At 29.6% G+C, this 19182-nt stretch overlaps 1 protein-coding gene across 1 annotated transcript in view; it reads right to left on the bottom strand.

Moving 5' to 3' along the window:
- The window catches only part of LOC127732891 (uncharacterized), a 140181-nt gene extending 121502 nt beyond the window's left edge, over window positions 1-18679 (bottom strand). The window contains exon 1 of the mRNA XM_052242067.1: window positions 18667-18679. The gene's annotated coding sequence lies outside the window, so the exon portion shown is untranslated. The remainder of the gene's footprint in view (window positions 1-18666) is intronic.
- Between the last annotated feature and the right edge of the window lie 503 nt (window positions 18680-19182).

Here is a 19182-nt window from a genome sequence, read left to right as displayed (position 1 = left end):
CCTAACCCTAACCCTAACCCTAACCTAACCCTAACCCTAACCCTAACCCTAACCCTAACCCTAACCCTAACCCTAACCCTAACCCTAACCCTAACCCTAACCCTAACCTAACCCTAACCCTAAACCCTAACCCTAACCCTAACCCTAACCTAACCCTAACCCTAAACCCTAACCCTAACCCTAACCCTAACCCTAACCCTAACCCTAACCCTAACCCTAACCCTAACCCTAAGCTATCTTAGTAATATATTGATCTTACTAAATCAGAGGTCATTATGTAGTTTGGTGTATTGCTGTCAAATTTAAGGATTAAATTAATCTAGGTCCAAAAAGCTTGAATTTGCAGTTCCGACTATATTCAGATAGTACACCTTAAATCTTTTTATAACTTTTTCAAATCAACTTGGATTTTCATCAAACTATACAGCTATCTTGGTAACATATTGATCTTACTGAATCAAAAGTCATTATGTAGTTTGGTGTATTGCTGTCAAATTTAATGAAGGTCAAAAAAGCTAGGATTTGCAATTTTGGACAAAATTCAGCATTTCAGATAGTACACTCACTTTAATTTTTTTTATAACTTTTTCAAATCAACTTGGATTTTCATCAAACTATGCAGCTATATTAGTAATATATTGATCTTACTCAATCACAGGTCATTATGTAGTTTGGTGTGTTGCTTACAAATTTCTAGGTAAAAAAAGATTGAATTTGCAGTTCGGACTATATTCAGATACCTAACCCTAATTTTTTTTATAACTTTTTCAAATCAACTAGGATTTTCATCAAACTATACAGCTATCTTAGTAATATATTGATCTTACTAAATCAGAGGTCATTATGTAGTTTGGTGTATTGCTGTCAAATTTAAGGATTAAATTAATCTAGGTCCAAAAAGCTTGAATTTGCAGTTCCGACTATATTCAGATAGTACACCTTAAATCTTTTTATAACTTTTTCAAATCAACTTGGATTTTCATCAAACTATACAGCTATCTTGGTAACATATTGATCTTACTGAATCAAAGGTCATTATGTAGTTTTGTGTATTGCTGTCAAATTTAATGAAGGTCAAAAAAGCTAGGATTTGCAATTTTGGACAAAATTCAGCATTTCAGATAGTACACTCACTTTAATTTTTTTTATAACTTTTTCAAATCAACTTGGATTTTCATCAAACTATGCAGCTATATTAGTAATATATTGATCTTACTCAATCACAGGTCATTATGTAGTTTGGTGTGTTGCTTACAAATTTCTAGGTAAAAAAAGATTGAATTTGCAGTTCGGACTATATTCAGATACCTAACCCTAATTTTTTTTATAACTTTTTCAAATCAACTAGGATTTTCATCAAACTATACAGCTATCTTAGTAATATATTGATCTTACTAAATCAGAGGTCATTATGTAGTTTGGTGTATTGCTGTCAAATTTAAGGATTAAATTAATCTAGGTCCAAAAAGCTTGAATTTGCAGTTCCGACTATATTCAGATAGTACACCTTAAATCTTTTTATAACTTTTTCAAATCAACTTGGATTTTCATCAAACTATACAGCTATCTTGGTAACATATTGATCTTACTGAATCAAAGGTCATTATGTAGTTTTGTGTATTGCTGTCAAATTTAATGAAGGTCAAAAAAGCTAGGATTTGCAATTTTGGACAAAATTCAGCATTTCAGATAGTACACTCACTTTAATTTTTTTTATAACTTTTTCAAATCAACTTGGATTTTCATCAAACTATGCAGCTATATTAGTAATATATTGATCTTACTCAATCACAGGTCATTATGTAGTTTGGTGTGTTGCTTACAAATTTCTAGGTAAAAAAAGATTGAATTTGCAGTTCGGACTATATTCAGATACCTAACCCTAATTTTTTTTATAACTTTTTCAAATCAACTAGGATTTTCATCAAACTATACAGCTATCTTAGTAATATATTGATCTTACTAAATCAGAGGTCATTATGTAGTTTGGTGTATTGCTGTCAAATTTAAGGATTAAATTAATCTAGGTCCAAAAAGCTTGAATTTGCAGTTCCGACTATATTCAGATAGTACACCTTAAATCTTTTTATAACTTTTTCAAATCAACTTGGATTTTCATCAAACTATACAGCTATCTTGTTAACATATTGATCTTACTGAATCAAAGGTCATTATGTAGTTTGGTGTATTGCTGTCAAATTTAATGAAGGTCAAAAAAGCTAGGATTTGCAATTTTGGACAAAATTCAGCATTTCAGATAGTACACTCACTTTAATTTTTTTTATAACTTTTTCAAATCAACTTGGATTTTCATCAAACTATGCAGCTATATTAGTAATATATTGATCTTACTCAATCACAGGTCATTATGTAGTTTGGTGTGTTGCTTACAAATTTCTAGGTAAAAAAAGATTGAATTTGCAGTTCGGACTATATTCAGATACCTAACCCTAATTTTTTTTATAACTTTTTCAAATCAACTAGGATTTTCATCAAACTATACAGCTATCTTAGTAATATATTGATCTTACTAAATCAGAGGTCATTATGTAGTTTGGTGTATTGCTGTCAAATTTAAGGATTAAATTAATCTAGGTCCAAAAAGCTTGAATTTGCAGTTCCGACTATATTCAGATAGTACACCTTAAATCTTTTTATAACTTTTTCAAATCAACTTGGATTTTCATCAAACTATACAGCTATCTTGGTAACATATTGATCTTACTGAATCAAAAGTCATTATGTAGTTTGGTGTATTGCTGTCAAATTTAATGAAGGTCAAAAAAGCTAGGATTTGCAATTTTGGACAAAATTCAGCATTTCAGATAGTACACTCACTTTAATTTTTTTTATAACTTTTTCAAATCAACTTGGATTTTCATCAAACTATGCAGCTATATTAGTAATATATTGATCTTACTCAATCACAGGTCATTATGTAGTTTGGTGTGTTGCTTACAAATTTCTAGGTAAAAAAAGATTGAATTTGCAGTTCGGACTATATTCAGATACCTAACCCTAATTTTTTTTATAACTTTTTCAAATCAACTAGGATTTTCATCAAACTATACAGCTATCTTAGTAATATATTGATCTTACTAAATCAGAGGTCATTATGTAGTTTGGTGTATTGCTGTCAAATTTAAGGATTAAATTAATCTAGGTCCAAAAAGCTTGAATTTGCAGTTCCGACTATATTCAGATAGTACACCTTAAATCTTTTTATAACTTTTTCAAATCAACTTGGATTTTCATCAAACTATACAGCTATCTTGGTAACATATTGATCTTACTGAATCAAAGGTCATTATGTAGTTTTGTGTATTGCTGTCAAATTTAATGAAGGTCAAAAAAGCTAGGATTTGCAATTTTGGACAAAATTCAGCATTTCAGATAGTACACTCACTTTAATTTTTTTTATAACTTTTTCAAATCAACTTGGATTTTCATCAAACTATGCAGCTATATTAGTAATATATTGATCTTACTCAATCACAGGTCATTATGTAGTTTGGTGTGTTGCTTACAAATTTCTAGGTAAAAAAAGATTGAATTTGCAGTTCGGACTATATTCAGATACCTAACCCTAATTTTTTTTATAACTTTTTCAAATCAACTAGGATTTTCATCAAACTATACAGCTATCTTAGTAATATATTGATCTTACTAAATCAGAGGTCATTATGTAGTTTGGTGTATTGCTGTCAAATTTAAGGATTAAATTAATCTAGGTCCAAAAAGCTTGAATTTGCAGTTCCGACTATATTCAGATAGTACACCTTAAATCTTTTTATAACTTTTTCAAATCAACTTGGATTTTCATCAAACTATACAGCTATCTTGTTAACATATTGATCTTACTGAATCAAAGGTCATTATGTAGTTTGGTGTATTGCTGTCAAATTTAATGAAGGTCAAAAAAGCTAGGATTTGCAATTTTGGACAAAATTCAGCATTTCAGATAGTACACTCACTTTAATTTTTTTTATAACTTTTTCAAATCAACTTGGATTTTCATCAAACTATGCAGCTATATTAGTAATATATTGATCTTACTCAATCACAGGTCATTATGTAGTTTGGTGTGTTGCTTACAAATTTCTAGGTAAAAAAAGATTGAATTTGCAGTTCGGACTATATTCAGATACCTAACCCTAATTTTTTTTATAACTTTTTCAAATCAACTAGGATTTTCATCAAACTATACAGCTATCTTAGTAATATATTGATCTTACTAAATCAGAGGTCATTATGTAGTTTGGTGTATTGCTGTCAAATTTAAGGATTAAATTAATCTAGGTCCAAAAAGCTTGAATTTGCAGTTCCGACTATATTCAGATAGTACACCTTAAATCTTTTTATAACTTTTTCAAATCAACTTGGATTTTCATCAAACTATACAGCTATCTTGGTAACATATTGATCTTACTGAATCAAAGGTCATTATGTAGTTTTGTGTATTGCTGTCAAATTTAATGAAGGTCAAAAAAGCTAGGATTTGCAATTTTGGACAAAATTCAGCATTTCAGATAGTACACTCACTTTAATTTTTTTTATAACTTTTTCAAATCAACTTGGATTTTCATCAAACTATGCAGCTATATTAGTAATATATTGATCTTACTCAATCACAGGTCATTATGTAGTTTGGTGTGTTGCTTACAAATTTCTAGGTAAAAAAAAGATTGAATTTGCAGTTCGGACTATATTCAGATACCTAACCCTAATTTTTTTTATAATTTTTTCAAATCAACTAGGATTTTCATCAAACTATACAGCTATCTTAGTAATATATTGATCTTACTAAATCAGAGGTCATTATGTAGTTTGGTGTATTGCTGTCAAATTTAAGGATTAAATTAATCTAGGTCCAAAAAGCTTGAATTTGCAGTTCCGACTATATTCAGATAGTACACCTTAAATCTTTTTATAACTTTTTCAAATCAACTTGGATTTTCATCAAACTATACAGCTATCTTGGTAACATATTGATCTTACTGAATCAAAGGTCATTATGTAGTTTGATGTATTGCTGTCAAATTTAATGAAGGTCAAAAAAGCTAGGATTTGCAATTTTGGACAAAATTCAGCATTTCAGATAGTACACTCACTTTAATTTTTTTTATAACTTTTTCAAATCAACTTGGATTTTCATCAAACTATGCAGCTATATTAGTAATATATTGATCTTACTCAATCACAGGTCATTATGTAGTTTGGTGTGTTGCTTACAAATTTCTAGGTAAAAAAAGATTGAATTTGCAGTTCGGACTATATTCAGATACCTAACCCTAATTTTTTTTATAACTTTTTCAAATCAACTAGGATTTTCATCAAACTATACAGCTATCTTAGTAATATATTGATCTTACTAAATCAGAGGTCATTATGTAGTTTGGTGTATTGCTGTCAAATTTAAGGATTAAATTAATCTAGGTCCAAAAAGCTTGAATTTGCAGTTCCGACTATATTCAGATAGTACACCTTAAATCTTTTTTTAACTTTTTCAAATCAACTTGGATTTTCATCAAACTATACAGCTATCTTGGTAACATATTGATCTTACTGAATCAAAAGTCATTATGTAGTTTGGTGTATTGCTGTCAAATTTAATGAAGGTCAAAAAAGCTAGGATTTGCAATTTTGGACAAAATTCAGCATTTCAGATAGTACACTCACTTTAATTTTTTTTATAACTTTTTCAAATCAACTTGGATTTTCATCAAACTATGCAGCTATATTAGTAATATATTGATCTTACTCAATCACAGGTCATTATGTAGTTTGGTGTGTTGCTTACAAATTTCTAGGTAAAAAAAGATTGAATTTGCAGTTCGGACTATATTCAGATACCTAACCCTAATTTTTTTTATAACTTTTTCAAATCAACTAGGATTTTCATCAAACTATACAGCTATCTTAGTAATATATTGATCTTACTAAATCAGAGGTCATTATGTAGTTTGGTGTATTGCTGTCAAATTTAAGGATTAAATTAATCTAGGTCCAAAAAGCTTGAATTTGCAGTTCCGACTATATTCAGATAGTACACCTTAAATCTTTTTATAACTTTTTCAAATCAACTTGGATTTTCATCAAACTATACAGCTATCTTGGTAACATATTGATCTTACTGAATCAAAAGTCATTATGTAGTTTGGTGTATTGCTGTCAAATTTAATGAAGGTCAAAAAAGCTAGGATTTGCAATTTTGGACAAAATTCAGCATTTCAGATAGTACACTCACTTTAATTTTTTTTATAACTTTTTCAAATCAACTTGGATTTTCATCAAACTATGCAGCTATATTAGTAATATATTGATCTTACTCAATCACAGGTCATTATGTAGTTTGGTGTGTTGCTTACAAATTTCTAGGTAAAAAAAGATTGAATTTGCAGTTCGGACTATATTCAGATACCTAACCCTAATTTTTTTTATAACTTTTTCAAATCAACTAGGATTTTCATCAAACTATACAGCTATCTTAGTAATATATTGATCTTACTAAATCAGAGGTCATTATGTAGTTTGGTGTATTGCTGTCAAATTTAAGGATTAAATTAATCTAGGTCCAAAAAGCTTGAATTTGCAGTTCCGACTATATTCAGATAGTACACCTTAAATCTTTTTATAACTTTTTCAAATCAACTTGGATTTTCATCAAACTATACAGCTATCTTGGTAACATATTGATCTTACTGAATCAAAGGTCATTATGTAGTTTTGTGTATTGCTGTCAAATTTAATGAAGGTCAAAAAAGCTAGGATTTGCAATTTTGGACAAAATTCAGCATTTCAGATAGTACACTCACTTTAATTTTTTTTATAACTTTTTCAAATCAACTTGGATTTTCATCAAACTATGCAGCTATATTAGTAATATATTGATCTTACTCAATCACAGGTCATTATGTAGTTTGGTGTGTTGCTTACAAATTTCTAGGTAAAAAAAGATTGAATTTGCAGTTCGGACTATATTCAGATACCTAACCCTAATTTTTTTTATAACTTTTTCAAATCAACTAGGATTTTCATCAAACTATACAGCTATCTTAGTAATATATTGATCTTACCAAATCAGAGGTCATTATGTAGTTTGGTGTATTGCTGTCAAATTTAAGGATTAAATTAATCTAGGTCCAAAAAGCTTGAATTTGCAGTTCCGACTATATTCAGATAGTACACCTTAAATCTTTTTATAACTTTTTCAAATCAACTTGGATTTTCATCAAACTATACAGCTATCTTGTTAACATATTGATCTTACTGAATCAAAGGTCATTATGTAGTTTGGTGTATTGCTGTCAAATTTAATGAAGGTCAAAAAAGCTAGGATTTGCAATTTTGGACAAAATTCAGCATTTCAGATAGTACACTCACTTTAATTTTTTTTATAACTTTTTCAAATCAACTTGGATTTTCATCAAACTATGCAGCTATATTAGTAATATATTGATCTTACTCAATCACAGGTCATTATGTAGTTTGGTGTGTTGCTTACAAATTTCTAGGTAAAAAAAGATTGAATTTGCAGTTCGGACTATATTCAGATACCTAACCCTAATTTTTTTTATAACTTTTTCAAATCAACTAGGATTTTCATCAAACTATACAGCTATCTTAGTAATATATTGATCTTACTAAATCAGAGGTCATTATGTAGTTTGGTGTATTGCTGTCAAATTTAAGGATTAAATTAATCTAGGTCCAAAAAGCTTGAATTTGCAGTTCCGACTATATTCAGATAGTACACCTTAAATCTTTTTATAACTTTTTCAAATCAACTTGGATTTTCATCAAACTATACAGCTATCTTGGTAACATATTGATCTTACTGAATCAAAGGTCATTATGTAGTTTTGTGTATTGCTGTCAAATTTAATGAAGGTCAAAAAAGCTAGGATTTGCAATTTTGGACAAAATTCAGCATTTCAGATAGTACACTCACTTTAATTTTTTTTATAACTTTTTCAAATCAACTTGGATTTTCATCAAACTATGCAGCTATATTAGTAATATATTGATCTTACTCAATCACAGGTCATTATGTAGTTTGGTGTGTTGCTTACAAATTTCTAGGTAAAAAAAAGATTGAATTTGCAGTTCGGACTATATTCAGATACCTAACCCTAATTTTTTTTATAATTTTTTCAAATCAACTAGGATTTTCATCAAACTATACAGCTATCTTAGTAATATATTGATCTTACTAAATCAGAGGTCATTATGTAGTTTGGTGTATTGCTGTCAAATTTAAGGATTAAATTAATCTAGGTCCAAAAAGCTTGAATTTGCAGTTCCGACTATATTCAGATAGTACACCTTAAATCTTTTTATAACTTTTTCAAATCAACTTGGATTTTCATCAAACTATACAGCTATCTTGGTAACATATTGATCTTACTGAATCAAAGGTCATTATGTAGTTTGGTGTATTGCTGTCAAATTTAATGAAGGTCAAAAAAGCTAGGATTTGCAATTTTGGACAAAATTCAGCATTTCAGATAGTACACTCACTTTAATTTTTTTTATAACTTTTTCAAATCAACTTGGATTTTCATCAAACTATGCAGCTATATTAGTAATATATTGATCTTACTCAATCACAGGTCATTATGTAGTTTGGTGTGTTGCTTACAAATTTCTAGGTAAAAAAAGATTGAATTTGCAGTTCGGACTATATTCAGATACCTAACCCTAATTTTTTTTATAACTTTTTCAAATCAACTAGGATTTTCATCAAACTATACAGCTATCTTAGTAATATATTGATCTTACTAAATCAGAGGTCATTATGTAGTTTGGTGTATTGCTGTCAAATTTAAGGATTAAATTAATCTAGGTCCAAAAAGCTTGAATTTGCAGTTCCGACTATATTCAGATAGTACACCTTAAATCTTTTTATAACTTTTTCAAATCAACTTGGATTTTCATCAAACTATACAGCTATCTTGGTAACATATTGATCTTACTGAATCAAAAGTCATTATGTAGTTTGGTGTATTGCTGTCAAATTTAATGAAGGTCAAAAAAGCTAGGATTTGCAATTTTGGACAAAATTCAGCATTTCAGATAGTACACTCACTTTAATTTTTTTTATAACTTTTTCAAATCAACTTGGATTTTCATCAAACTATGCAGCTATATTAGTAATATATTGATCTTACTCAATCACAGGTCATTATGTAGTTTGGTGTGTTGCTTACAAATTTCTAGGTAAAAAAAGATTGAATTTGCAGTTCGGACTATATTCAGATACCTAACCCTAATTTTTTTTATAACTTTTTCAAATCAACTAGGATTTTCATCAAACTATACAGCTATCTTAGTAATATATTGATCTTACTAAATCAGAGGTCATTATGTAGTTTGGTGTATTGCTGTCAAATTTAAGGATTAAATTAATCTAGGTCCAAAAAGCTTGAATTTGCAGTTCCGACTATATTCAGATAGTACACCTTAAATCTTTTTATAACTTTTTCAAATCAACTTGGATTTTCATCAAACTATACAGCTATCTTGGTAACATATTGATCTTACTGAATCAAAGGTCATTATGTAGTTTTGTGTATTGCTGTCAAATTTAATGAAGGTCAAAAAAGCTAGGATTTGCAATTTTGGACAAAATTCAGCATTTCAGATAGTACACTCACTTTAATTTTTTTTATAACTTTTTCAAATCAACTTGGATTTTCATCAAACTATGCAGCTATATTAGTAATATATTGATCTTACTCAATCACAGGTCATTATGTAGTTTGGTGTGTTGCTTACAAATTTCTAGGTAAAAAAAGATTGAATTTGCAGTTCGGACTATATTCAGATACCTAACCCTAATTTTTTTTATAACTTTTTCAAATCAACTAGGATTTTCATCAAACTATACAGCTATCTTAGTAATATATTGATCTTACTAAATCAGAGGTCATTATGTAGTTTGGTGTATTGCTGTCAAATTTAAGGATTAAATTAATCTAGGTCCAAAAAGCTTGAATTTGCAGTTCCGACTATATTCAGATAGTACACCTTAAATCTTTTTATAACTTTTTCAAATCAACTTGGATTTTCATCAAACTATACAGCTATCTTGTTAACATATTGATCTTACTGAATCAAAGGTCATTATGTAGTTTGGTGTATTGCTGTCAAATTTAATGAAGGTCAAAAAAGCTAGGATTTGCAATTTTGGACAAAATTCAGCATTTCAGATAGTACACTCACTTTAATTTTTTTTATAACTTTTTCAAATCAACTTGGATTTTCATCAAACTATGCAGCTATATTAGTAATATATTGATCTTACTCAATCACAGGTCATTATGTAGTTTGGTGTGTTGCTTACAAATTTCTAGGTAAAAAAAGATTGAATTTGCAGTTCGGACTATATTCAGATACCTAACCCTAATTTTTTTTATAACTTTTTCAAATCAACTAGGATTTTCATCAAACTATACAGCTATCTTAGTAATATATTGATCTTACTAAATCAGAGGTCATTATGTAGTTTGGTGTATTGCTGTCAAATTTAAGGATTAAATTAATCTAGGTCCAAAAAGCTTGAATTTGCAGTTCCGACTATATTCAGATAGTACACCTTAAATCTTTTTATAACTTTTTCAAATCAACTTGGATTTTCATCAAACTATACAGCTATCTTGGTAACATATTGATCTTACTGAATCAAAAGTCATTATGTAGTTTGGTGTATTGCTGTCAAATTTAATGAAGGTCAAAAAAGCTAGGATTTGCAATTTTGGACAAAATTCAGCATTTCAGATAGTACACTCACTTTAATTTTTTTTATAACTTTTTCAAATCAACTTGGATTTTCATCAAACTATGCAGCTATATTAGTAATATATTGATCTTACTCAATCACAGGTCATTATGTAGTTTGGTGTGTTGCTTACAAATTTCTAGGTAAAAAAAGATTGAATTTGCAGTTCGGACTATATTCAGATACCTAACCCTAATTTTTTTTATAACTTTTTCAAATCAACTAGGATTTTCATCAAACTATACAGCTATCTTAGTAATATATTGATCTTACTAAATCAGAGGTCATTATGTAGTTTGGTGTATTGCTGTCAAATTTAAGGATTAAATTAATCTAGGTCCAAAAAGCTTGAATTTGCAGTTCCGACTATATTCAGATAGTACACCTTAAATCTTTTTATAACTTTTTCAAATCAACTTGGATTTTCATCAAACTATACAGCTATCTTGGTAACATATTGATCTTACTGAATCAAAGGTCATTATGTAGTTTTGTGTATTGCTGTCAAATTTAATGAAGGTCAAAAAAGCTAGGATTTGCAATTTTGGACAAAATTCAGCATTTCAGATAGTACACTCACTTTAATTTTTTTTATAACTTTTTCAAATCAACTTGGATTTTCATCAAACTATGCAGCTATATTAGTAATATATTGATCTTACTCAATCACAGGTCATTATGTAGTTTGGTGTGTTGCTTACAAATTTCTAGGTAAAAAAAGATTGAATTTGCAGTTCGGACTATATTCAGATACCTAACCCTAATTTTTTTTATAACTTTTTCAAATCAACTAGGATTTTCATCAAACTATACAGCTATCTTAGTAATATATTGATCTTACCAAATCAGAGGTCATTATGTAGTTTGGTGTATTGCTGTCAAATTTAAGGATTAAATTAATCTAGGTCCAAAAAGCTTGAATTTGCAGTTCCGACTATATTCAGATAGTACACCTTAAATCTTTTTATAACTTTTTCAAATCAACTTGGATTTTCATCAAACTATACAGCTATCTTGTTAACATATTGATCTTACTGAATCAAAGGTCATTATGTAGTTTGGTGTATTGCTGTCAAATTTAATGAAGGTCAAAAAAGCTAGGATTTGCAATTTTGGACAAAATTCAGCATTTCAGATAGTACACTCACTTTAATTTTTTTTATAACTTTTTCAAATCAACTTGGATTTTCATCAAACTATGCAGCTATATTAGTAATATATTGATCTTACTCAATCACAGGTCATTATGTAGTTTGGTGTGTTGCTTACAAATTTCTAGGTAAAAAAAGATTGAATTTGCAGTTCGGACTATATTCAGATACCTAACCCTAATTTTTTTTATAACTTTTTCAAATCAACTAGGATTTTCATCAAACTATACAGCTATCTTAGTAATATATTGATCTTACTAAATCAGAGGTCATTATGTAGTTTGGTGTATTGCTGTCAAATTTAAGGATTAAATTAATCTAGGTCCAAAAAGCTTGAATTTGCAGTTCCGACTATATTCAGATAGTACACCTTAAATCTTTTTATAACTTTTTCAAATCAACTTGGATTTTCATCAAACTATACAGCTATCTTGGTAACATATTGATCTTACTGAATCAAAGGTCATTATGTAGTTTGGTGTATTGCTGTCAAATTTAATGAAGGTCAAAAAAGCTAGGATTTGCAATTTTGGACAAAATTCAGCATTTCAGATAGTACACTCACTTTAATTTTTTTTATAACTTTTTCAAATCAACTTGGATTTTCATCAAACTATGGAGCACTTGATTTCACTGTCGGTTTTCAGTGTAGTTCATGTTCTTTCGTATTTAATAATATTGTTCTAAATTTCCTTTGTTTACTCCTAGGTTTTGATTGTCTCATACCATAATATATTTCGATAAAGACGGGCGTAGAAAAATAAGATTTTATATGATTGCCGATGAAAACTCTCCATCTAACACCAAGTAGCAACTTGACAGTCAGAATATTCCCATCTGAATTGATGCATTTCAGTCTGATTATATTTTTATTTTTTTTAATTATCCATTTCATTGAATTAGATCAAACAAATTGTCATCTTATAGTCATCCCATAGTGAAACAGTGGCTCATATTGTAGGAAATTAATGCATGCTAATAAAAGAAAGAGGACAACAGACTACCTTTATTCATGAATTACAACATGCATGTCAGATGCCTTTTTGGAACTATATACATGAAATGTGAAATGAAATAAGTTGGAAAATATGTATTGTCACAACGTATATAAATAATGTATAAAATAAATAATGCACACAAAGAATAAGAGAAATAAAAGTTAAAATGTCACACTGTCAAACAGACAGGCATCATGATTGTCTTAATTCATGATTGTACAAAAACATATGTTTAAAAAGAAATGTTGAACGTAACAATGTTCAAATGTTTATGGCCAGCTGGATATCCGTGGACGTAATGGTCGTTCTTTTGGCGTTAATTGCTCACAAGTCACTGTCTGTAAACAATCCTACAAGGTAAGCTTCAGCATTGGCTTCCTAAAACAAATATGTAAAATGATAATGAGGAGTACAATTTGTGTTATATGTTAATAATGTACAGAATTAATCGTAAAATATAGAAATGTTTACGCTCATGTCTTATAACATTGTATGTCATTTTGCAACTGAAATGTAATAAACTCAAATGCTCTGTAAATGAAATAAAAATGCTTAACAGGTCGCACCTTTAAACGACCACAGATGTCGAACATTCAACATTTGGGCCAAGCATAAACACTACATTCAAGCTTGATACAGCTTTAAATTTGAATTGTGATTACATATTTAACACACCATATGTATCTAACACAGAATGAATGTGGTCAAAGAACGCAACAAATTGAAATTGGACCTATTGGTCAATATATAAGTTCAAGACATAATGCAAACATTTACAGCTAAAATTAAAAAACTATATGAAAAGGTTATATACCGGGAAGGTCTTTCTTTCAATGAGGGGAGCCACGATAATAAACTGAAGAACTATTTATAATTTGTGAAGTTGATACGGAATATTTGTCGAGTAGGTATTGGTACCTTCCGGTAAACTTTATGAGAACAAAGACGAGACGTTCTTTGACTAAACCTTGTGTCATAAACTTGTAAGATTCTGTTCACACAAAAATTAACTTTCAGTAATCATGTTCACACCAGAAAATGATTTCAGCGTCATGTTCACACCAGAAACTGATTTCAGGGATTGTGTTATTGTGTACGGATAATACATCGGGGATAAACTTCGTAAAAAGGTAAGTTATATTGATCTGTTATAGCAAATTACTAGCCCATAGTTAGCGTATACGCCAATGAACATGAATTGTAATTAATTAATCTACAATATTACTGAATTAACTGTCATGGGGATTCAGTTTTTATGGGGAAAAATACTGCTTTAAAAAATACGTTCTTCTTTTCCGTAACATAATGTATAGATCTTTGTAAGGATGGTCACTAATTGTATCAGTTATAGATAAATATAACGGCATTTTCTATTCCCTGATAACATGAAATTTGTTGTCATGTATTTTATATTTAACATTACATTTAGTAATTGGGTTTTCCTGAAAGCAATTTCGGTGTGAACATAAATACATTTTAAAACGATTATCTTTTTCCAGACTAAATTATATCAGAAAAAATATATTGACAGCCTATACAGACACGAATACTTTCAAATTATGTTGTTACAACAGTATTGAAGATAAGACTGACCTGTTTGTATGCTTTATTTTCCGTTATGTCTGTCACTGCTGAAATTAATTTCTGGTGTGAACATGATATGTCTGACTACCGGTAAGATCATTCTTTCAATGAGGGTAAGCACCATAATACATTGAAGAACTACTTCAATAATATTGATTGACTAGTAAATTAATCTAGGTCCAAAAAGCTTGAATTTGCAGTTCCGACTATATTCAGATAGTACACTTTAAATCTTTTTATAACTTTTTCAAATCAACTTGGATTTTCATCAAACTATACAGCTACCTTGGTAACATATTGATCTTACTGAATCAAAGGTCATTATGTAGTTTGGTGTATTGCTGTCAAATTTAATCTAGGTCAAAAAAGCTAGGATTTGCAATTTTGGACAAAATTCAGCATTTCAGATAGTACACTTTAATTTTTTTTATAACTTTTTCAAATCAACTTGGATTTTCATCAAACTATGCAGCTATATTAGTAATATATTGGTCTTACTGAATCACAGGTCATTATGTAGTTTGGTGTGTTGCTTACAAATTTCTAGGTAAAAAAAGCTAGGATTTGCAGTTTGGGCAAAATAGAGATAGTACACTTTAATTTTTTGTTATAACTTTTTCAAATCAACTAGGATTTTCATCAAACTATACAGCTATCTTAGTAATATATTGATCTTAATGAATCATAGGTCATTATGTAGTTCGGTGTATTTCTGTCAAATTTAAGGATTAAATTAATCTTGGTAAAAAAAGCTTGAATTTGCATTTCTAACTATATTCAGATAGTACACTTTAAATCTTTTTATAACTTTTTCAAATCAACTTGGATTTTCATCAAACTATACAGCTACCTTGGTAATATATTGATCTTACTGAATCAAAGGTCATTATGTAGTTTGGTGTATTGCTGTCAAACTTAATCTAGGTAAAAAAAGCTAGGATTTGCAATTTTGGACAAAATTCAGCATTTCAGATAGTACACTTTAATTTTTTTTATAACTTTTTCAAATCAACTTGGATTTTCATCAAACTATGCAGCTATATTAGTAATATATTGGTCTTACTGAATCACAGGTCATTATGTAGTTTGGTATGTTGCTCACAAATTTCTAGGTAAAAAAAGATTGAATTTGCAGTTCGGACTATATTCAGATAGTACACTTTAATTTTTTTTATAACTTTTTCAAATCAACTAGGATTTTCATCAAACTATGCAGCTATCTTAGTAATATATTGATCTTACTAAATCATAGGTCATTATGTAGTTTGGTGTATTGCTGTCAAATTTAAGGATTAAATTAATCTAGGTCCTAAAAGCTTGAATTTGCAGTTGGGACTATATTCAGATAGTACACTTTAAATCTTTTTATAACTTTTTCAAATCAACTTGGATTTTCATCAAACTATACAGCTATCTTGGTAACATATTGATCTTACTGAATCAAAGGTCATTATGTAGTTTGGTGTATTGCTGTCAAACTTAAGAATAGATTTAATCTTGTTAAAAAAAGATTGAATTTGCAGTTCGGACTATATTCAGATAGTACACTTTAAATTTTTTTTATAACTTTTTCAAATCAACTAGGATTTTCATCAAACTATACAGCTATCTTAGTAATATATTGATCTTACTAAATCATAGGTCATTATGTAGTTTGGTGTATTGCTGTCAAATTTAAGGATTAAATTAATACATCCTGACATAAAATATTACTGAATTATTATGCGGCTATATAGATTTACATGATAAAGTGCCAATATGGGCTGTTTTGGTTGATACGGTCAAATAATTTTGCTATATGAGTCAGCCTGGGGTATCAAAACTACTGAAATTTTGTTACGTATCAATATATTGAACAAAAGGAGGACATGCTGGCACTCTTAATTTATGCGGACAAAAATTTGTAGTTGTTGTGTTCCAATATTGCTGTCATTTGTATTATACATTAAATCCTGACATAAAAATAGTTGCTGATTTACTATGCGGCTATATAGATTTACAAAATAAAGTGCAAATATGGTCAGTTTTGGTTGATGCAGTCAAATAATTTTGTTATAGGAGTCAGCCTGAGGTATCAAAACTACTGCAATTTTGTTGCTAGACAATATTTTGATTAAAAAGAGGACATGCTGGCAATCTAGATTTATACGGACAAAATTTTGTATTCACATTATGTTCCAATACTGCTGTCATTTGTATAAAACATTCATTCTTGACATAAAATTATTACTGAATTATTATGCGGCTATATAGATTTACATAATAATGTGCAAATATGGTCAGTTTAAGTTGATGCTGTCAAATATTTTTGCTATACGAGTCAATAATGGCGACCCCATGAGAGCCTCTACATTTATTCTCTCGTGTCAATCGTTGCTCTTATTTGACCCTGGTCAGCCAAATCAATTGTGCGGATGATAGATTTATGTCAAAAATAAGGATAATCTTGACTAACTTTTTCAAATCTATTTGGATTTTCATAAAACTGGACAGCTATCTCAATTATATACTGTTCTTACATATGACAGAGTCATTTGGCATTTTGGTGGATAACTGTGCAACGGTAGGTTTTAATTGACAAGTCAAAACAGCTTAAATTTTCAGTGCGCAATAAATTCAGATAGTCAACCTTAGACATTTCTGTAACTTTTTCAAATCGACTTGGATTTTCAAAAACCTTGACAGCTATTTCCAATATACCCTGTTCTTACATAGGACAGAGTCATTTGGCATTTGGGTTGATTACTGGTAAATGGTATGTTTTAATTGAGAAGTGAAAAGAGCTAGAATTTTCACTTCGCACTAAATTCAGATAGTCACCCTTAAAAATGTCTATAACTTTTTCAAATCAACTTTGATTTTCATAAACCTTAACACCTATCTCAATTATATACTGTTCTTACATATGACAGAGTCATTTGGCATTTGGGTGGATAACTGTGAAACAGTAGGTTTTAATTGACAAGCCAAAACAGCTAGAATTTTCAGTGCGCACTAAATTCACATAGTCACCCTTAAACATTTCTGTCACTTTTTCAAATCGACTTGGATTTTTATAAAACATGACAGCTGTCTCAATTATATACTGTTCTTACCAATTGCAAAGTCATTTGCCATTTTATTAACCTTCCTGTCAAATTGTAGGTTTATTTCATAGGTGAAAAAGGCTAAGATTTTCACTTCTGACTACATTCAGATAGTCACCTTTAAGAATTTCTACAACTTTCTCAAATCAACTGGGATTTTAAGGTTAACTATACAGCTATCTCAATTATATACTATTCTTACAAAATGCAAAGATGCAGTTTGCCATTTTCATTCATTCCTGTCAAATTGTATGTTTAATTGAGTAACTGTAGACTGACAAACTGTGTAAATCTATCAAACCTGAGCTACCACAAGTATAAAATGTTTATGCCGGTAAGGAATAATCAAGAAAAAGGTCAATTTTATTCATGAATACAACAAATATACCAATTTGACACTTAAACTCCTTCACACGACAGGTCAGTGCTATCGTGTCCTAAATATTTATGCGGAGCACATTGAATTGTTGTACCAGCAATTTAATTCCTGCCACAGAAGCCTAAACCAACTAACTGCTGATTCAGTAAAGTATGTTTAGGTGCAAATTAACCCTTTTTAACAGCCTTTGCAAGTCCCTAGAAAAACATTCGCATTCCTCAACACAGATTGCTATTTACACATGGAGCACTCCAAAATGTTGTACCAAGGAGTATAATTCCATATGAGGCATATGCTTTGGTATTCTCAGAGTGTTCTTTACATACACCTGTGCTGTCTCCTCTTATAAATGTCGGTTAAAAAATAGGCAGTGCCATTCTATGTTGCATAGTAAGGTGGATCACCTGCTAATGTTGTACCAGGAATAAGCATGTTACAGTTATTAGTTGGCTTTTTTATCGACCTATAACTTTTGAAAGCCTGAGCTGATGTTCCAGAACCAGACTGCACAATTTGCCCAATTGAATGCCCATTCCAAAACGTTAAACATTTTGGAAATCGAACGGTAAACAACGGAGCTATGATTTTTCAAAGTTTGCAATGTACACTTCCGTGTTCCATACTACGTCTAATATGTAAACAAATACCCATGTGTTCTTTATCGACCCATAACTTTTGAATGCCTGACCTGATCTTCCAAACCTAGACTGCACAATTTGCTAAGTCTAATGTCTAACAATCAATTTTGAGGTACAAAAAGTACTCAATTACAAAGCCGGTACAAGAATATCAATAAAAAGAAAGAAATATTGTCGCCTTTTATTGTTATCGACACAAATAAAAGTAACCGTAGACTTATACAGTGTCAAATTATCCATCCTAAGAATGAAATGTTTATACCGGCACAGAAGTATCATCAGAAAGAAAGAAATATTGTCGTCTTTTATTGTTATCGACACAAATAAAAGTAACCGTAGACTTATACAGTGTCAAATTATCCATCAAAAGAATAAAATGTTCATGCTGGCACACAAGTATCATCAAAAGGATAGATATTGGCACCATTTATAGATGCAGACAACAAATACAGCAACCTGAAACATTCATTTCTTCACTTTTGTGTCTGAGAATACATCTAAACTCATAAATATTATACAACATATGAAGTATTGTCACTTTTAGTTAGTATCGACATAAATATCAG

This window comes from Mytilus californianus, unplaced genomic scaffold (assembly GCF_021869535.1).
Source record: "Mytilus californianus isolate M0D057914Y unplaced genomic scaffold, xbMytCali1.0.p SCAF_29, whole genome shotgun sequence".
NCBI lineage: Eukaryota > Metazoa > Mollusca > Bivalvia > Mytilida > Mytilidae > Mytilus > Mytilus californianus.
This window is presented reverse-complemented; position numbering and strand designations above follow the sequence as displayed.